This window comes from Giraffa tippelskirchi, chromosome 2, assembly GCF_054371585.1.
Source record: "Giraffa tippelskirchi isolate mGirTip1 chromosome 2, T2T-mGirTip1v1.2.pri, whole genome shotgun sequence".
NCBI classification, from domain to species: Eukaryota; Metazoa; Chordata; class Mammalia; order Artiodactyla; family Giraffidae; genus Giraffa; species Giraffa tippelskirchi.
The window spans coordinates 174,608,186-174,630,346 of record NC_137276.1 but is presented as its reverse complement, the minus strand read 5'-3'; the positions used below and the strand labels follow the sequence as shown (position 1 = coordinate 174,630,346).

Sequence of the window (22,161 nt, the reverse complement as noted above, 5' to 3'; positions counted from 1 at the left end):
CTCAAAACCTTTCAAGCTAGATTTCAGCAGTACGTGAACCAAGACTTTCCAAAGACACAAGCTGGATTTAGAAGAGGCAGAGGAGCCAGAGTTCAAATTGACAACATGTGTTGGATCATAGAGAAAGCAAAGGAATTCTACCAAAACATCTATTTCTGCTTCATTGACTACTTGAAAGCCTTTGACTGAGTTATTGTTTTTCAGTTGCTAAGTTGTTTCCGACTCTTTGAGACCCCAACTGCAGAAGTCAGGCTTCTTTGTCCCTCACTGTCTCCCTGAGTTTGCTCAAATTCATGTCCATTGAGACAGTGATGCCATCCAATCATCTCATCCTCTGTCATCCTGTTATCTTCTTGCCCTCAATCTTTCCCAGCATCAGGGTCTTTTCAAATGAATCAGTTCTTTGTATCAGGTGGTCAAATATTGGAGCTTCAGCTTCAACGTCTGTCCTTCCAATGAATTATTCAGGACTGATTTCATTTAGGATTGCCTGGTTGGATCTCCTTGCAGTCCAAGGGACCCTCAAGAGTCTTCTTCAGCACCGCAGTTCAAAGGTGTCAGTTCTTCGGCGCTCAGCCTTCTTTATGGTTCAACTCTCACAACCATAAATGATTGTGTGGATCACAACAAACTCTGGAAAATTCTTAAAGAGATGGGGACACCAGACCAGCTTACCTGAATCCTGAGAAACCTGTGTGCAGGTCAAGAAGCAACAGTTAGAACCAGACTTGGAACAATGGACTGTTTCAAAATTGGAAAAGGAGTACATCAAGGCTACATATTGTCACCCTGCTTATTTAACTTATATGCAGAGTGCATCATGTGAAATGCTGGGCTGGATGTATCACAAGCTGGAATCAAGATTGCCAGGAAAAAATGTCAACAACCTCAGATATGCAGATTATACCACTCTAATGTCAGAAAACAAAGAGGAGTTAAAGAGCCTATGCAGATGACACCACCCTTATGGCAGAAAGCAAAGAACTAAAGAGCCTCGATAAAAGTGAAAGAGGAGAGTGAAGAAGTTGGCTTAAAGCTCAAAATTCAGAAAACTAAGATCATGGCATCTCGTCCCATCACTTCATGGCAAATAGATGGGGAAACAGTGGAAACAGTGGCTGACTTTATTTTTCTGGGCTCCAAAATCACTGCAGATGGTGATTGCAGCCATAAATTAAAAGACGCTTACTCCTTGGAAGGAAAGGTATGACCAACCTAGACAGCATATTAAAAAGCAGAAACATTACTTTGCCGGCAAAGATCAGTCTAGTCAAGGCTATGGTTTTTCCAGTGGTCACGTATGGATGTGAGAGTTGGACTCTAAAGAAAGCTGAGCGCTGAAGAATTGATGGTTTTGAACTGTGGTGTTGGAGAAGACTCTTGAGAGTCCCTTGGACTGCAAGGAGATACAACCAGTCCATCCTAAAGGAGATCAGTCCTGGGTGTTCATTGGAAGGACTGATGTTGAAGCTGAAACTCCAGTACTTTGGCCACCTGATGCAGAGAGCTGACTCAATGGAAAAGACCCTGATGCTGGGAAAGATTGAGGGCAGGAGACCAAGGGGACGACAGAGGATGAGATGGTTGGATGACATCACCGACTCAATGGACATGGGTTTGGGTGGACTCTGGGAGTTGGTGATGGACAGGGAGGCCAGGCCTGCTGTGGTTCATGGGGTCACAAAGAGTCGGACATGACTGAGCGACTGAACTGAAGTGATGATGGTGAAAGAGGAGAGTGAAAAGTTGGCTTAAACTCAACATTCAAAAAACTGTGATCATGGCATTCGGTCCCATCACTTCATGGCAAATAGATGGGAAAACAGTGCAGATTTTATTTTCTTTAGCTCCAAAATTACTGCTGATGGTGACTGCAGCCATGAAATTAAAGACGCTTGCTCCTTGGAAGTAAAGCTTAACAAACCTAGACAGCGTATTAAAAAGCAAAGACATCATTTTGCTGACAAATGTCCATATAGTGAAGACTATTGTTTTTCCAGTAGTCATGTACGGATTTGAGAGTTGGACTAGAAAGAAGGCTGAGCACCAAAGCACTGATGCTTTGAAATTGTGGTGTTGTAATGAGGTACTATCCAATGCCAGTGAGAATGGCTGCCATCAAAAAGTCTACAAACAATAAATGCAGAGAGGGTGTGGAGAAAAGGGAACCCTCTTACACTGTTGGTGGAAATGCAAACTAGTTCAACCACTCTGGAAAACAGTGTGGAGATTCCTTTAAAAACTGGAATTAGAACTGCCATACAAACCAGCAATCCCACTGCTCGGCATCCACACTGAGGAAACCAGAATTGAAAGAAACACATACACTCCAATGTTCATTGCTGCACTGTTTAGAATAACTAAGACATGGAAGCAATCCAGATGTCCTTCAGCAGATGAATGGATAAGGAATTTGTGGCACATATACACAATGGAATATTCAGTTAGTCCACTATAAAAAAAAGAACACATTTGAGTCAGTTCTATGAGGTGGATGAAACTGGAGCCTATTATACAGAGTGAAGTAAATCAGAAAGAGAAACACCAATACAGTATATTAATGCATATGTATGGAATTTAGAAAGACGGCAATGATGACCCTATATGCAAGACAGCAAAAGAGACACAGATGTAAAGAATAGACTTTTGGAGTATGTGGGAGAATGGGATGATTTGAGAGAATAGCATTGAAACATGTGTATTACCATATGTAAAATAGATGACCATCTATTCATCTATTCTAGAGTTCAATGCATGAAGCCAGTGCTCTGGGACAACCCAGAGGGATGGGGTGGGGAGGGAGGTGGAAGGGGGGTTCAGGATGGGGGGACATGTGCACCCGTGGCTGATTCATGTCGATGTATGGCAAAAGCCACCACAATATTGTAGAGTAATTAGCCTCCAATTAAAATAAATGAATTAATTTAAAAAACTGTGGTGTTGGAGAAGACTCTTGAGAGTTGCTTGGACTGCAAGGAGATCAAACCAGGCAATCCTAAAGGAAATATACCCTGAATATTTTATTGCAAGGACTGATTCTGAGGCTGAACCTCCAATACTTTGGCTGTGTGATGCTAAGGGCAGACTCACTGGAAAAGACCCTTATGTTGGGAAAGATTGAGGGCAAGAGGAGAAGGGGGCAATAGAGGATGAGATGGTTGGATGGCATCATCGATTCAATGGACATGAGTTTGAGCAAACTCTGAGAGAGGAGATAATGGACAGGGAAGCTTGGTGTGCTGCAGTCCATGGGGTTGCAAAGAGTCAGACTCTAGCTAGCGACTGAATGACAACAACAATCCATGACCCAGTGACTTCCTAATGAAAATTCATCTTATAGAAATAAAACCAGAATGTAGGCCATATGCATAAGAATGTTTTACTGTGGTGCTATTTGTAGTGATAGAAGTTTCTAGAGAAGATTTGATTTACTATCAATAGAAGGATAATAGAATAAAACGAATGTATAGTTTTGGACAATTTTGTAAACTTTACCATGAATGAGTTAAGTCCTTTATCTATTGACCTGATAGAATGTCTGTAATATACTGTTAAGGAACAGTATTCATTGAAGGGTAGTATGTAGTGTTTGAAATCCCATTTTAATAAATGCAGCTGGCTCCGCGTGTCGGGGCAGCGCTCATTGTCCAGGCTGTTGGCACGCTTGTTCTGCGGGCGCGCTGGCTGCCACTCCTTCAGGGACGTGCTCCGGCCCCGGCAGCCCGCCTGCTTCCCCTCAGACCTGTGGGGCAGCCGCGGGCACTCACTGCCCTGGGGACCCCGCCGCTCTGCGGTGCTGCTGGGCATACACACCGAGGAAACCAGAATTGAAAGAGACGCGTGTACCCCAATGTTCATCACAGCACTGTTTACAATAGCCAGGACATGGAAGCAACCTAGATGTCCATCAGCAGACGAATGGATAAGGAAGCTGTGGTACATATACACAATGGAATATTACTCAGCTGTTAAAAAAATACATTTGAATCGGTTCTATTGAGATGGATGAAACTGGAGCCCATTATACAGAGTAAAGTAAGCCAGAAAGAAAAACACCAATACAGTATACTAATGCATATATATGGAATTTGAAAGATGGTAATGATAACACTATATGCGAGACAGAATAAGAGACACAGATGCATAGAACAGTCTTATGGACTCTGAGGGAGAAGGTGAGGGTGGGACGTTCTGAGAGAATAGCATTGAAACATGTATATTATCATATGTGAAACAGAACACCATTCCATGTTCGATGCATGAGACACATGCTCAGGGCTGGGACAATGGGATGACCCAGAGGGATGGGATGGGGAGGGAGGTGGGAGGGGGGTTCAGGATGGGGAACACATGTAAACCCATGGCTGATTCATGTCAATGTATGGCAAAAACCACTACAATATTGTAAAGTAATTAGCCCCTAACTAAAATAAATAAATTTATTAAAAAAAAAAATAAGAAATGGGAGCCACCACAAAGCACCCTGTATATGTATATTTTTGTTTGCAAATATACATTTGGGTATGTGGCAAGATATGTAAAGAAAAATAAACTGATTAAGTGGGAATAGAGGAAGGGTGAGGAAAAATACTTTTTTTTTAACCACTTCTTGTATTTATACATTATTAATAAAGCAAAATTAATACATTTTGAAAATATCTATTGTGTTTATTGGATGTTTGTATTAAGAATATTGAAAAAGGATCTATTTATTTTGACTTTCTAATCTATGATCCAATTTGTGGAAGAATTTTTCTGAATGGTTTAGATTGACAGAATTCATAATGTATAATGTCTAATGTCTACTATCTGGGTTCTTACAATTTATCCTATTGATAATGAAAAGCTATTTTAATCAGTCTATAACTGTTAGGGTATAAAATCCTTGAGGGCAGAGTCTTACAGTCTTTCCTATCTTTCTCAGGATTTTGAATAGTGTTTGTGGAAAATAGGCTGAATTGTACCTTTCTTTTTTTTTCTTTAATAACTGTGTTCCTTCTAGACTTCAGCAAAAGAATAAAGTGGATTTTATTGTATTTAGAAAATCAACAATTGCACTATGGATTCAAATATCACTGTTTGATGCAACCAACTTGAACCAAAGGATGCTTCAAATCCCTCTGTGCTGAAGATAAATATACTCAAAGCTTTGAGAGTGTCTCTTGAGGGAATTCAGAATGAAGCAGACTCTCGGCTTTACTTCACAATTTTAACTATCAAAGGGGTAAAGTAAGACCATCTTGTGACCAAGTGAGAATTGCTGGGGCCAATCTATGAGTTCATTTTAGTCACCAATTTTAAATAAACTTTTACTTTTAATACTTTAAATGATTTCTCTGAAATGTTGTATATATGGTCAAATCTTAAAAGAAGGATTATGTCCTATATAGCTTAGTGATTCAGAGTGTGGGCTATATATCTAGCCTGCTTGTGTGCAAAACCAGCTCTGCTACCTACCATCTCTGATACCTTGAACAAGTTACATCATCTCTGTGTGCCTCAGTCCCCTCTTCTGCAAAATGGGGATAATGAGTTACCTACATCCTAGGGTTGTTGGGAAGATCTTAGAAGAGTTTCTGGCACATAGGAATGCTAAAAAATGGTAGTCACCAATGTTTATCATATGTTTGATAATTAGTACAAATATGTCTAGAGGTTATGGCTCACAAGTCAGAAACATGCAGAGACTTGGATACTGAAAGCGGTCTTTTGTAAATGTCTCACAAGCACAACTCAGGTATTCACATTTTTGAACTCTTCTCTCTTTTTAAAATTACTTTCCATTTTTCTCTTCTTCTCCTCAAACCCAGTGGAAATTCTTTGGACTTTCTTATTCCTGTGTTTACAGCTACCATAATGGGCTTATGTATTAGTTATGTATTGCTTTGTAACAAAATATCATGAAATTTAGAATCTCAAAAAAAAAAAAAAAACAACAAAACAATAGACAGATATTATCTCACACAGTTCCTGTGGGCCAGGCATTCTGGAGCAGTGTAGTTGGGTGATGCTGGCTTAAGGGTCTCTAAGGAGAGTGTAGTCAACATGTTGGCTAAGGCTGCAGTTATTTGAAGACTTGACTGGGGCTGGGTGAAACACTGCCATCATGGCTCACTCACGCAGTAGTGAGTTGGGTTGGCTGTGAGCAGGAGGCTTAGATTCCCCACCATGTGACCAATCTATAGGACTGGCTGAGTATTCTTATGACATGGTTGCTCCCTTCCCCAAGAGCAAGTGATGGAAGAGACCACCAAGTGAAAGCCACAGTGTGTTTTTTGAAGGTTGTATTTGTTTAGAGAAGTTTTAGTTTCACTGGAAAATTGAGAGGAAAATACAGAGATTTCTGCACATACTCTCTGCCCTCACATGCATAGCCTCCCCCATTATCAACATTCCTCAGTTGAATGGTGCATTTGTTAAAACTGATGAAATGACATTGCCACATCATAATCACCCAAAGTCCATAGTTTACATTTTGGTCACTCTTAGTTCACAGTATTTTTCATGATTTCACTTTGTAAGTCATATTCTGTCATTTCTGCAATATCTCATTGACATTCAGTGTGGGAGGGAATTACACAAGGGCATGAATACCAGGAGGCAAGAATCCTTAGGATGTTGACTACTACAACGTTTCTCATTTCATATATTTATTCAGTTAGTATATTATATGTGCATTATCTCTTACAGTTAAGGCACTACTAGGCCAGGTGCCGGAGAAGGCAATGGCACCCCACTCCAGTACTCTTGCCTGGAAAATCCCATGGACAGAGGAGCCTGGTGGGCTACAGTCCATGAGGTCGCTAAGAGTCAGACACGACTGAGAGACTTCACTTTCACCTTTCCCTTTCATGCACTGGAGAAGGAAACGGCAACCCACTCCAGTATTCTTGCCTGGAGAATCCCAGGGACGGCGGAGCCTGGTGGGCTGCCGTCTATGGGGTCGCACAGAGTCGGACACGACTGAAGCGACTTAGCAGCAGGCCAGGTGCTGTATTGAGGCATAAAGATGTGTAAGTTGTGAGTTCTGCTCATAAAACTTAATATTTGGTGCAGAGAATAAAATTCCTCACTTGCCTAGTTGTAGTACAAGGAAGTATGGAATATGTATCAAGGAAGTATTGATATCAGTAAGCTCCTTAGGTGTTCAGAGGAAGAGGAATAAGATCTGGCTGAAGTTTTGGATGAAATGGAATGTAATCTGGGTCTCTAAGGATAAAACAGAATCACTGTGAGTGGCGATGAGGGAAAGTGCATTTCATGCAGAGTAGAAAATGTGAACAGAATCACAGAATTAAGAAAGCAAGCTGAATTTAGAGGCCAGTAACAAGGACATTTTAGAGTAAAAGAGTAAAATTAATGTAGGAAGGTAAAGGGAGAGAAAAGTAGACAAAGGCCAGATTAACCAAGTCCTTAGATGCTTTGTAAGTTTAAACTTTTAAAACCATGCAGTAAGCAATGGGAGCATATAGAGTTGTTGTTTCTTTGTTTCGTTTTTTTTTTTTTTTTTTTTTAACTGACAAGTAATGTGATAAAAAGGGTATTTTAGGTTACTTTCCAGGAGGAGTTAGAGATGGAAAGATGGGAGGCAGAGGAACTGGTTAGGAAGAGCTTATAGTAGTCCTAAGGAGAGCAGGTAATACAATAAATGCTATAGTAGGATTATAAAGTAACAGGAGCAATCTTGAAGGGGGAATTTGCAGAATTTAGCAAGTAATTGGATACTTCATTTGAGGAATCTTTCACAATAACTTGGTTTAAAAAGGAAGATGATCAATTTATAATAGGATTGTGACTTTCAAAGGACTAGAAGATCCCTTGATATTCTTTTTCCTTTTTCCCACAGAAACATGAGCGTTTCTGGGGAATCCTAGCACTGAGGTGAGAAAAGAGCATAATGGGGGGCATAAAAGGGCTAAAACCTCAAGAAATATAGTTAAATTAGTTGGCTTAAGGTTTTGTTCAGCTCAATTGGTAACCATAAGAGTGGGCAATCGATGGGAAGGTGAGAGGATTATGAGATTAGAATAATATAGTTGAAGTCACATGTTTGAGATCATATGATGGACCTGGTTTCAAGTTTAGGTCTCCATTTCTAGCTTAACTAGTTATTAATTTTCAGGAACCTCAGTTTCCTAATTTTTAATAGGATTTGTAATTAAGTCTTATGAAGTTTCAATAAAATGTTTGACATATATAACTCTTGGCATGATAGTTGGCAAGTAGTAAACCCTCTTTAATAAACAGTAGGTTTATTGAGATAGTGAACTTTATGCTACTGCAATAGGAGATTGATATTGTCCCAGGATGTTTTAGACCAGGTCAGCAGAATTGCTAATCTCTTTTGGAATTTGATTAGTCCCTTACTGCACATAGTTGGGTGAGATAAGTGTATTTATATTATCAGAGGTATCAAGCAAATATCCCAGCATGAATGTGCCAGTGTACCAATATCCTAATATTCATTCTCATTTCTTATGAAGTTTTATTCTTGGTTAGTAGTTTTAAGTGTAGTCCTCCCAAAGGGTAGATGAATGTCGGCATCCATCCCTCATCAGCAAATGAGGGTTGGCCTCCATCCATTTGTAGGATCCATCCCAATGGGAAGGTATATTAAGATGAATTACGTACTTATAAAAGCATATATAAAATAAGAAATACTATTTCTTAATGATTTATTCCTTTTTTCAATTCAGATTAAGATTAAAGGAAGGAATGTTAGTATTCTTTGGGATGATTCATCAAATACAGGGAAAAGTTTGTCAAGAATCTTTGAGTTGAAAGTGACAATAAATTCAAGTCAAGCTGGGTTAAGAAGAAGGGGAATTTATTGGTTCAAATAACAGGAATCCCAAGGGAAAATGGCTTCTGGGAAAGGTGGATCGAAGGACTAAATAAACAACAGCTTCTCTTTGGTACTTGCCTCTCCTTATCTCTGGATTAGAACAATTTCTCAGGGAGTCTCTGTATTTTAATGGCAGTATCTTTGCCAGCAGTTTTAGGCTGTTAATCTTACATTTTTAGTCCAGGTTCGATGCATGAGACAGGGTGCTCAGGACTGGTGAACTGGGATGACCCTGAGGGGGATGGGATGGGGAGGGAGGTGGGAGAGGGGTTCAGGATGGGGAACACATGTATACCCGTGGCTGGTTCATGTCAATGTATGACAAAAACCACTACAATATTGTAAAGTAATTAGTCTCCAATTAAAATAAATAAATTAATTTGAAATTAAAAATAAAATAAAAATAGAAATCTCAGCAGAGAGAGGGCATTTCTTTTATTGTGGTTCCAGAAAATAGTCTCAGGATTAGCTCGGATTGTTTTTGATATTATGTCATAATATGCTATGATATGATATCATATCATATCGTGGGTGCTCTTCCTGGAGCCAGTTGCTGTGGCTAGAGCAAGGTAATGCTGATCACCTTAGCCTGCTTCATGTACCTTCCCCTGTTACTGGGGATCAATTTCACCAAATGTTATGGATTCAAAGTGGGAGGAGGTGTTTCCCAAGGAAAATCAGTATCTAGTTAACGGGTAGGGAAAGGGATACTCTGAAAGCAAAACCTTCCCACGAAAAGTTTCTGTCATTCATGAGTTAAGTTGTAAGTCAAGATTCAGGCATAAAAGCATCAAGTACAGCAGGTGAAAGAGGCTTAATCACACTCCTCTCTGTAGGTTTTCTGCTTTTTAGCCTGCTAACCCTGTGATAGCACATCCTAGACAGTCAATCAATACTTGTTGAATTGAGTTGAACCTGATTCAGACTCATGCTTTTGACCAGTGTTGAATGAGTCAGGTTTGTGGCCACAAATCATTTCTATTTAATCTTCAGAACCACTTCAACAGATATATCATACAGAACAGAAGATCAGGGGTTCTAAAAACAAAACTTACCTTCACATTTTTTGCTGAGTGACCCTATATTCCTCTCTTCCTGCCCTTCAAGCCTCTCAAAGCTTTTCCAAAGAAGGAAAAATGAATGTCCCGAATGACCAGTTTTGTTTAAGAAGCCCTGGTGGAAAGGTGGAAAAATTGTGCCAGATGTAGAAAATTAATAGGTGGATGGAAAAACTTAAGGTTCCCTAGATGAGACAGAAGAAGGCATCTCTTTCCAAGTGCTGTGGAGGCTCAAAGCACTTTAATCTTTGATGAATGTGATTGAACTCTTTCCGCTACTCAAGGAAAAATAGAAGTGCTCACAAGGGCTCATCCTGTGCTGGCTCCCTGCCACCATCAACCCTGCTTTCTGAATAATTATTAGGCCTTTAACTTTCTCTGCTTCTACTATTTTAAAATTCCTCTTTCAGACAAGAAAATGTAATAGATGAGACACATGCAAATGGAAACCAGGTATTGCAGTAAGCTAGCACTAGATTGAGAGCCAAGAATTTAGGGTGGGATACTGCATTAGGGGACTTCACACAGCTCTAAGTTTTCAATGTCTGTTCTGTTATCTATCACTACCCGCACTCCAAGAGTGCCTCCTAGCAACACTATCCATATATCATGGAATAGGTGCATGAACAAAGATGTGGTGGTGGTACAGGTCCAGTGATGCTAGGATGAAGACCAATGGATAAAATACGTCTTCTGGATCAATATAAAAAATAGTTGCTAGTTAATTAAAATAACATAAACTTTTTCTTTGACAGTAAAATAACTTACATAGAAAAAGATGAAACAGTTCAACCACATACCAAGACTGATAAACACCTTAGCATTTCTGCATTTAAATATTCTCTACTACCTTTAACACATATGGAACTGTTCTGAGTAAAACCAAGAGAAACACACACAAATCAGCTAAGAAAATGATGGCAGATCCAGGCTAGAGAAGACCTAAAGAAAAATATCCCCAATCACCAGGATCTGTGCCTACCACAAATCTAAGGTATTCTTCTGTCTACTGTAGAATGCTGCTTTTTTGTGTTATCTTGACTGACACTACAATTTCCTAGTAATGCATCTACATGCATTCTGAAAGAGCATACAGAAATCAATTAAACATCAGAGTAGGAAGAGTATTTGCACATGTGTGCACATGCATGTGAGTGTAGGCAAATGTGCTACAGCACATCTTGGAAGATGTGCTCCTTAAAGGAATGTAGGTAGCAGTATACACTGAAATATACAGAAATTTCCATTTCCCATGTATTTTCTGGATTCAGAGAATCAGAGACCAATATAGAAATGTGATAGATGCTGCCACCTTAATGGAAAGGAGCTGCGCAGGTGAATGACTGCACAGAAATGAGGAATGAGACATTTTAGCCTTGACTTAGAGCTATAAGTCCATGTTTGTGTTTGTTTTCCAATTTTTTTTTTAATCAGGAAAATATTATATTGAAAATAATCAACTCTCTTTGTCTCTATACTTTGTAATTTATGAAGCACATGTTCACGTCTTTTGATTCCTGAAATAATCCTGTAAGTTAGGGGTGGTAGATGTTAATCTACAAGTGAAGATGGCAAGACCCTGGGAGATGTTTGATGTCTTACTTATTTTATAAGAAGGGAATGTTATCAAGCATTCTTACACAAGCCCAGTTATCCTTCCATAAAGTTTCAGACACAAAAACAACAACAAATGCAAAAGGTTATACCAAGGCCCACCAGAAATATTGGGAGCCCAAAACAGAGTGAAGAGTAGCAGATGGCTATCTTATAATTATAGTCTGCATATTAAGGTAAGACAGTGCTGCAGGAAGAATGAACTAGGAAAGTAGAAGCAAGGGTGAAATCAAGAAGTTGGAAAAGATGTTGTTGTGGAATAGTTTTTGCTGTTGTTATGGGTAGTGCCACTCTGTTTTTAACTTTCAAAATCCATATAGACAAAAAATACTTATTGTTTAATTTTTGTCACATTTATTGTTTTTTGGATGTGGACTGTTTTTTTTTAAAAAACTCTATTGAATTTGTTACAATATTGCTTCTGTTTATGGTTTTTGTGGTGGACACAAGGCATGTGGGATCTTAGCTCTCCAACCAGGGAGTGAGCCTGTACCCTCTGCATTGGAAAGTGAAGTCTTAACCACTGGACCACCAGGGAAGTCCCACTGGCACTCTTTTAGAACAATTATTTATTGTCTCTCCTGTGGCTTAAAAATAACTAATCTTCCCTGGTGGTTCAGATGGTAAAGCATCTACCTACAATGTGGGAGATCTCGGTTTGATCCCTGGGTCAGGAAGATCCCCTGGAGAAGGAAATGGCAACCTACCCCAGTACTCTTGCCTGGAAAATTCCATGGGTGGAGGAGCCTGGTAGGCAACAGTCCAGGGGATCACAAAGAGTCGGACACGACTGAGTGACTTCACTGAAGTTTTCCTTGCTACCAAGGCACCTCTCGATCCATAATCAGAAACTCCCAAACTTCCCTATTAATTTTTCTGAAACACCTATAAAAACCTCCCAACAATGTCTGCCCAGTTTAAACTGCAGACCCATGGAGCAGGCACCAGGAATGCTCCACTGTTTGTAGCTTACCTTGAGCAGACTTGCGGAATACCAAGCCGTATTCCACCCCCTTTATCCTGCCTGCTTTTGTGCTCTGGTCCCCTTGCTCATCTAGCACTTTGCACCTTACTGGGAAAGTAAAGCTGTAGCCAAACAGGTGAACATGGAGCTTTATTTAGAGTTTATCTCTTCTGCTTTAATTCCTTAGTGTCTGATTTCTCTTTCTACAAAGCTTGCAAACTTAGTTCTGAATGTATGCTCTCCTGAAACCAGAAATGTATGAAACTCATCAAGTCAAACCAGTGCTGTCACTGATCTCCACCCCAAACCTCAGGAGACAAAGCCAGGCGTGATATCTTCAGCTTTTATCTTCCTTTCCTTGCCTGACCTAGAAAGTTGCAGATAGGATGCATCTAAAATTGGAGTTTAAGAGGAATATTTTTTCAATGGGTTTTTACTGGGCAGGAAATGCTATATCTTAAAGAGTAGCCCTGTGTTCTTATAGCTGGTACAGAAATCTGAAATCATTTAAAACCAGCAAGAAAGATAACAAAAACTGAAGTTTATAAATTCACAAGATAGAAAAGAGTTGGCAGTTATTTGGATCATGTATTCACTGCAAAGAACCAATTAAAACAGATAATTCAGGATCTTTTGGACTTAGTGAGCCAACCAACAGCATAAATGGAAAACAAAAATCATTATTTATATTACTTAAAATATATCACTGCAGCTATAAACTTCTGAAAAATTGAATGAATACACGAGGACCTAAGTTTTGGTCAGTACAGAGTAAACCTTGCAGCTGGCACTCGTGTGGTCCCAGCTTCTTTTCCTGGCACAGTGCTAAAATGGCACATACAACTTTCATCAGCACTAGCACGTTGCTCATTTAGCATTTAGGAAACAGTGAATAGCAATTATCAGTCGAATAGCTGGGAAGCGAAAATGACCTAGTAATCAGAGTAAATATACATTATGCTGTCATATGATAATGTGTAAATATTGGAGAGAAATAGCAGAAGAACATGGACATTCAGAATCTTTCTTTTGAAGGCTTGTATGAACGCAAGTCAAGTGCCGACTTGGCTCTCCCACATGCTTTTTGAATGATGGCTATTAAACACTCCGGTTTGGTAAATAGTAGCTCATCCTCAGAGAAGGCAGTGGCATCCCACTACAGTACTCTTGCCTGGGAAACCCCATGGATGGAGGAGCCTGGTAGGCTGCAGCCCATGAGGTCGCAAAGAGTCGGACATGACTGAGCAACTTCACTTTCACTTTTCACTTTCATGCACTGGAGGAGGAAATGACAACCCACTCCAGTATTCTTGCCTGGAGAATCCCAGGGACGGAGGAGCCTGGTGGGCTGCCGTCTATGGGGTCACACAGAATCGGACACTACTGATGCGACTTAGCAGCAGCAGCAGCAGCAGCAGCAGCAGCAGCTCATCCTCATCATTTGCTCAGTTAGAGGTATCATGACCAGAAAGGCATTGCCCTGTTTTTTTTATAAATCCTATACTTGGCTCCCAATGACCAGGGGACATATGGAGAGATGATAGCAGCTTGGTGGGAGTTTAGACATCATAATCCTGACACAGCCAGTTGCTGTAGCTGCTTATACCAGTCTGACTATGTTAATGTTACAGAACCCTTCTTCCTTTGTGAAGCTTGGAAAATATTAAAAGCTGCCAGTGTTGTTTTGCTTATCATCATCTTTCAAGCAAATCACGTGGGGATAGTATCAGTGTTAACAAAATGTTGCTAAACTGAGCACCTGGATTAGATGCTATGATACATAAGCGCACAGAAGAATAGGCAGGGTCTTTATTTTAGAAGCTTCTGGGACTACAGTATACTGGGAGGATTAGGATAGCTGATGGGAGAAGTTCTTTAGCAAGGTTCTAAATAGCAGGCCCACATAGTTTCCCCACTTTTTCTATTAAGGGCTAACAGACTTAGAATAGATCTAATAATGTCTCCAGAACTGAAGAGAAAGGTGGGTGATGACTGTAGTAAATGTTTGTGATTTTGGAGGTACCCAATATTGTTTTTCCATTGCTTAAAGCTTCTTAATACTTCAGAGAATAGAAGGGGGTGGATTCTCTACCCATGTTGGGTGACACCTTGGTGAGTTGGTAGATTTGGGTGTCTGTCCCATCTCTGAGGATCACGGCCTTCCCTAGAGGTTCTCTCTGCCAGATTCTCTTTCTAAGACAGTCAAGCAATAAGCATGTACCCTAACTTTGCCAACATCTGCTGGATCATCAAAAAAGCAAGAGAGTTCCAGAAAAACATCTATTTCTGCTTTATTGAATATACCAAAGCCTTTGACTGTGTGGATCACCACAAACTGTGGAAAATACTTCAAGAGATGGGAATACCAGACCACCTGACCTGCCTCTTGAGAAATCTGTATGCAGGTCAGGAAGCAACAGTTAGAACTGGTCATGGAACAACAGACTGGTTCCAAATAGGAAAAGGAGTACGTCAAGGCTGTATATTGTCACTCTGCTTATTTAACTTAGATGCAGAGGACATCATGAGAAATGCTGGGCTGGAGAAAGCACAAGCTGGAATCAAGATTGCCAGGAGAAATATCAATAACCTCAGATATGCAGATGACACCACCCTTATGGCAGAAAGTGAAGATCTAAAAAGCCTCTTGATGAAAGTGAAAGAGGAGACTCAAAAAGCTGGCTTAAAGCTCAACATTCAGAAAACTAAGATTATGGCAGCCAGTCCCATTACTTCATGGCAAACAGATGAGGAAACAGTGGCAGACTTTATTTTGGGGGCTCTAAAATCACTGCAGATGGTGACTGCAGCCATGAAATCAAAAGACGCTTACTCCTTGGAAGGATAATTATGACCAACCTAGACAGCATATTAAAAAGCAGAGACATTACTTTGCCAACAAAGATTCGTCTAGTCAAGGCTATGGTTTTTCCAGTAGTCGTGTATGGATGTGAGAGTTGGACTATAAAGAAAGCTGAGCACTGAAAAATTGATGCTTTTGAACTGTGGTGTTGGAGAAGACTTTTGAGAGTCCCTTGGACTGCAAGGAGATCCAATCAGTCCATGCTAAAGGAGATCAGTCCTGAGTGTTAATTGGAAGGACTGACGCTGAAGCTGAAACTCCAATACTTTGGCCACCTGATGCGAAGAGCTGACTCATTTGAAAAGACCCTGATGCTGGGAAAGATTGAAGGCAGAAAGAGACGGGGACGACAGAGGATGAGATGGTTGGATGGCATCACCAACTCTACGGACATGAGTTTGGGTAAACTCCGGGAATCGGTGATTGATAGGGAAGCCTGGTGTGCTGCGGTTCATGGGGTTGCAAAGAGTCGGACATGACTGAGCAACTGAACTGAACTAATTGTGACTAGTCACACTCTGCTGAGAGACAAGAAGAGTCCACTCACTTCAGTAGACATGAGATTATGCTGAGAGCTTCAGAAACTACCTTCACTTTATTTTTCTAATTTGGGTTCTAAGACCTTCTATTTGATCATTGTCCATTAACATTCTAATAATAAATTTTTGATCAAATTAACTAGCTATTAGCTTTGTTATTTCTATTACTAGCAATCAAAGAACCCTAAGTAGTTTTTGGTTTTTTAACCTAAAATATTGGGAATAACTACTTAACAAAAGCAGGAGATCAGAAAGACCACAAAGTCTGGAGTGGATCTTTGGTAGTAATAGAATCAGTTTGAATATGGAATTATAGCATTTAGATTATCTAAATCAAAAGGATAATCTTAATACCTCAAAATGGTGCTTCCTCTCAGTTTTCTAGGTCCGTCTTTACTTCATCTTGTCACAGCTTGATTAATTAGGATGGAGTTGGGCCATCTGCACCTTCTGGCCCTAATAGACCCCAAAACAATAGACAAAGTTACTTAGAGTGCTCTTGATTCAATGTACACCTCAGATACTGTCTATACTCAGTAGGCAGGGTTACAAAGAAAACTGCACTGACTGTGACCAGATGGAATAGATTCCCTTGTCCATAACTCAGCAGCAGTTAAGAAGTGTTTTATTAATTTTTGAAAAGTCTTTACAGAACCCTGAAATCAAAACATTTGTTAACAAGGATATACAAGTTATTTGTCTTTGCTGCTATAAGGAAAACAAACAGAAGGTACAGTTTCTGCCCACAGAGAGCACATGACCTTTTTGAAAAGGTTGCCAAATAAACAGACTTGAAAGTTCTTTGAGAAAGAAGATACATTTTTTTTTAAGCTGAAGCACCAGGAAAAGCAGAATTCTATTCAATGTAAATTACTGCTGATTCTTAGCACCCAGCTGATTTCACGGAATTAACTCAGTCTAGGCTAGGCCTGGACAGTGTCACTGCTTTTTCAGGCCTATTGTTCAGCTGATTTAACTCATTAGATGGCCTCTATGAAGGATAGCTAAATGACTTTAGTTGTAGGTGTGTGTGTGTGTGTGTGTGTGTGCGTGCGTGCGTGCGTGCGTGCGTGCGTGTATAAGGGACTGTCAAAGAGTGACTTACCAGTTTTTTGCCTTCCATGACCTTCCTTGACAGCAGAAATGGAAGGCAGAGTGTTATCTCAAAGCAGTGTATTTCATAATATTTTAAATTCTTCTGAGGAGGAAATTTGTGAAAAATCAGTGGTGTTGCACAAATAGTAAACAGCTATTTGAACTGAGGCTCAGAGGATGAGCACCTTATCTCCTTGTTCTCTCATTGGACCCACACATGTCTGAATTCTTTTAGAATGTACTGTTTGCTAGAGGTTTAATCTCTGACACTTGCTAGGTCTGTTCTCACAGGGCTAAATCAGGCCAGATTGATTACATTTACCTGCTCTTATTTGTTAGAATAAGGAAGCAGTAAAAGCAGTATTTACAGGTTCCCATTTTGAGACATAGGCTTCCCATGTGGCTCAGCTGGTAAAGAATCCACTGGCAAAGCAGGAGACCTGGGTTCGATCCCTGGGTTGGGAAGATCCCCTGAAGAAGGGAAAGGCTACCCCCTCCAATATTCTGGCCTGGAGAATTCCATGGACTATATATAGTTCACGGGTTTGCAAAGAGTTGGACACGACTGAGTGACTTTCATTTCACTATATTGAGACAGCATGTGAGAGAATTAGGGTTCGTTATAACATTTAATCCTTTTACTCACATTATAATAAAGTATAGAAGGCAGAAACTAGTCTCCATTTTTTTACAAGCAGGGAGAAACTGAAGAACTTTCCAAATATAACTCAATGGCAGAGTCAGAATGGGATGTCCAGTTTTCTGACCTCAGGCATCTTGTTTCACTAGGGCATGTTGCTTCCCTTTGAGCATAAAATAAAAATAGCCCAACTTAATCAAACTGCGTTTGCCAAGTTCCAGTCTACAGGGAACTTTTATTTTTATAGCCAAGAGAAACAAACACTTTAAAGCGGCAATTTTAATGACAGTATTGGGACAACCTATACTATAGCTTCACAAATGGAGTACAAAAAGCCCATGGGCATATTTACCTATTAAGAGTTGTGTTAGAGAAGGAGAGCAGTCCACAAAGATAAATCTTGACCGCTCCACCCAGCTGAGGAAAATCTGTTGTTTAATTCTGAAGCTGAAATATCATTTACAATGATTTCCCTCCTCTACTATTTTCTTCAGTATTAGAAAATTATAACTCCTACCAGGCAAGGCCTGCATCTTGTCCCTGCCTTTCAGAGATAAATATTTGTTGAATGAATTTATGAATCAATGAATGAACAATCTTTAAGTCAAAAATATTTTATATATTTTATATATATTTACTATCCAAGTAGGAAGCAATGAGTAGACAAATTGAATCCAACAATAATGTAATAATAGTGTTTACTGAGAGGCAAGTACTGTGCTATGAGCTCTATGTATATTAGTTTAATCATTGAAACTATTCTATAAACTATATGTTATTGTTAAGAGTGAAAGTTGCTCAGTCGTGTCCGACTCTTTGCAACCCCATGGAATTCTCCAGGCCAGAATACTGGAGTGGGTAGCCTTTCCCTTCTCCAGGGGATCTTCCCACCCCAGGGATCAAACCCAGGTCTCTCTCATTGCAGGCAGATTCTTAACCAGATGAGCCACAAGGGAACCTCAAGAATACTGGAGTGAGTAGCCTATCCCTTCTCCAGAGGCTCTTCCAGACCCAGGAATCTAACTGGGGTCTCCTGCATTGCAGGCGGATTCTTTACCAGCTGACCTATCAGGAAAGTCCTGTGTTATTGTTAGCTCTCTCTCAAAAATGAGACAAGATGAGATCAGTGTGATCAAGTTTGTACTCATTGTCTCACAGCTATTAAGGTAAGGAAGAGGGATTTGAGTCCAAAGCTAGTGCTTCTGTGATTTATTGATACACAAATAGCCATGAAAACTGCCCATCAGAGTGTGAATCTCCCAGCGAAAGCCCCCCTACATTGACTAATATGTAGGTGACGCTTAGTCTGACTATCCACACCATGTGACAAGGCAGATTTCTTTTCTAGAGGGACATTGGCTCAATTTCATTTAGAAAATGGAGGGAAAAAAATGGAAAAATCAATAGTTAATCAGGGTATAGACAAATTACAGCATTTCAGAGAAAAAAAATTGTAAATGAGAACATTTCTAATGTCACTTATAGTTTCTGGAGAAAGTCTGGTTCCTATTTTCTTGGGTAGACCAGAGTCAGGGCAGCAATGTGACAGCCTCACTCACAGGTGGGTGCATTATAAAATATAACCTTTTTCTGAACACCTAGACTACAGGTAGCCCTCAACTTTCAGTCTAATGTTCCCTTGACCTTGGAGTCCTTCTAACCTCTCAAAAATAGGCCAGAGAGCCTTTCCTCAAGGACTTCCTATCACTTATCACATTGGCTTAATAAGACACTTTGATTTTGCCCACCTTTCTTCTTCAGTTTCCATTCTACATAATTATGAGCAAAAAGAACCTGATATTCCCAGTGAAAAGAAGGGTCATCTCCATTTCCTTTCTCTCATCACTAGTGAAGTTGTGTTCTCTGTACCAAAGTTTACTTGCTCTGGAGCCTGGCTTCATTCTCCTGAGTTCTGAGGGAAGAGAGGGCACATCATAACATAGAATCTTTTGTTTTCACAGAACAAGATACTTGGAAAAGAAAAAGATCATTTTGATGTTTGGTGTAATTTGGCTCTTAGTTAAGGAAAATTTGTTTTGTTTTTGTCTTCTTTGGGTCAATACACAAGAAAACCTATTCTGAAAGTTACCTGTCAACATTATCTGGCCTTAGCAACTCTGATCCAGACCAGGGATCCCAAGAAAATATCATTGTGTGACATGACATGGTGTGATAAAGGCACCAGGATCAGGAGGTGAAGAGGTACACAGGGACATTAGGGAGGGAAGGTAATGTGAGAGCAAAGATGATCCAATAGATCTTGCAACTAGAGCTGCTTTGTGTATATTAAAGTATGATTCTTCTCCAGTGTCCAGTCACTTGCAGAGGCTACACTCTGGATGCAACTATGGACACTGGCCATTCTTACCATCTTGTGTTTAAGGAAGAAAGGAAATAAGATGGCCCTGCAGCTCCACTGTGGCCATTTCCCATGGAGTACCACACACTTCATTATTGATGTAATTCCAGAAATATGTGTGATTCTGCTGCTTCTAACTTGACAAGTGCGATCCACAAATCTCTAAAGAATTCTGCTCTGCTAAATATTCAATTCAAGAGAGTGTTTGACAGAGAGAAGAAAGGGAAATTAGCAGAGGCAAAAAAGAACTGGGCAGAAGAAATAGAGCAGTTATGGGAATTTACAAAATAGAAAGGAACTTTTTATATACCAAAGATTTTACTGTATCCTATTGGAAGAAATGAATCTACTGTATCAATTATTAACATTTAACCATTATTTCCATTAACTTACAGTATTTCAGAAAAGAGGATAATCAGCTTATGACAGTATTATTCCCTTATACTTCCTTTTGTTTTATTTTATTTAAAATATTTTGGGGATAAGTTATTTGGAGAAAGTATCCTGTTTCTTAGTGAGAAGAAAGCCCCACCCATTTTTACATGGTGTGATGATTCTAGTCCAAATGCAATGAGTTTCTGGAAATGGCAAGTGAGACACTTGTTGCCATGGTGATTGTTAATAGTTCTGACTCAGATATAGTGTTACTATAGCAACTGCATCCGAAGCCCTTGGGAGGTGGTGCAGTCTTTTTTTTTTTTAAGAAAGAGGCCAGGAAGAACCATTTTAGTAGCTTCTTGCTGCACTGCAGTGACGAAGCTTTCAAGGCTATTTCATCCAGATGAAAGATTGCCTTGTTCCTGCACTGATGAAGCAGATATGTTACACTGCAGGATAAATATAGCTCCATATATCTTAGTGGCAAGTACAATATCTGCCTGTTAATGAATTCTAATTTTCTGACTGCAGTGGTTTCTAATAACATAGATAGTGTCAAGTGAATATCTTGAAAAATCCTTAAATGCCACTGGCAATATAAGAAAGCCAAAGGTCGAAGATCAAACAGTGCAAAATCTTCTAGATAATAGACTGTTTCAGCTGAGACCCGTCCTTCTAAGTGTGGGGCACATGGCTAACAAAACACTCGGAAGATCCAATTTGGATGGGCTGGATTTGGTTCTCAGTAGTGCATGTTTATATAACGTCTTACACATTCCCTGTTCTTAAAATAGTGATTGGCATACAGAAGGCCCTCAACAAATATTGTGAGTGAAATAATCAATTTGTTAGGCATGGACAGTAGTGTTTACTTTTCCCTAAGACCACTCACATAATTTGGCATCATTCAGGGCCTTTGATACATTCTAGAATTTTAAAAGCAACCCTTCTCTATAGCCTCTTTTCCAGTCAGTGGATCAGAGCAAGTCTCTAAAGATTCTGCACTGCTGGATCAAGATTTGAAAATGTTGGGATAGCATCACTGATTGGACCCTAAGACTGCCTTTTCCTAGTGTAATCCACTGTCAACTGCCTCTTTTTTTTGTTTCCTCCATGGACACTTGAACTATAGTACATTTTCCCTCCTCCACCATAAAGCTCCCTCAAGGGCTCAAACAGTGCTCTGTTATCTGTGCATATTTCGAGGGCTCAAACAGTGCTCTGTTATCTGTGCATATTTCACAGTACCTACATGGTGGCTTCAGATAGTTATGAGCCCAGTAGAACCAAATTAAATACAATAAAAGGAAATGAAATGTTTTCTCCTACTGCAACTTACCTTTTGATTGGATTCCTTCTTCCTGATTCTGAAGGTAGCAACTAGTTGATATGAGAAAAGCATAGGTGTTAATGCAAATAGTTATGCAAATAGTTGGCATTAATGGGAGCATTGCCTTTTGGGTGAGAAGAGAGGAAGGCCTCTGAAAAATTTGAAGAAACATTGAAATTCTCTGTTATCACACACCCTGGAAGCAAGCTGCTTATTCTGCTCATTTGAGATCTAGACCTGGTTCTGTTTATACAGTAAATATTTGTGGTATAAGTGATGATCTTTTTCTGGAATCCATAACCTTTATGCACAAATTGTTGATTCCACAGGATAGTGGGCTGTCTTAGTTTTCTGTCTTCTTGGTGGTCTCTGCACAGCTGGAAACCATAACAGAATGTTGGCTATACGCTAATGAACAATCTAAAGCTCATTAGGCCAGTGTTGAAGACAATTATTCCCTTAAATAAAAATGTTTT

General features: G+C 39.8%; 1 long non-coding RNA gene across 1 annotated transcript in view; it reads right to left on the bottom strand.

Annotated features, from left to right (window-relative positions):
* Positions 1-20,606, bottom strand: part of LOC145538979 (uncharacterized) — a 29,444-nt gene extending 8,838 nt beyond the window's left edge. The window contains exons 1-5 of the long non-coding RNA XR_014077431.1: positions 20,371-20,606; positions 19,367-19,530; positions 17,625-17,781; positions 16,989-17,081; positions 16,238-16,339 (exon numbers count right to left, since the gene is read on the bottom strand). This is a non-coding gene — a long non-coding RNA (uncharacterized LOC145538979). The remainder of the gene's footprint in view (positions 1-16,237; positions 16,340-16,988; positions 17,082-17,624; positions 17,782-19,366; positions 19,531-20,370) is intronic.
* Between the last annotated feature and the right edge of the window lie 1,555 nt (positions 20,607-22,161).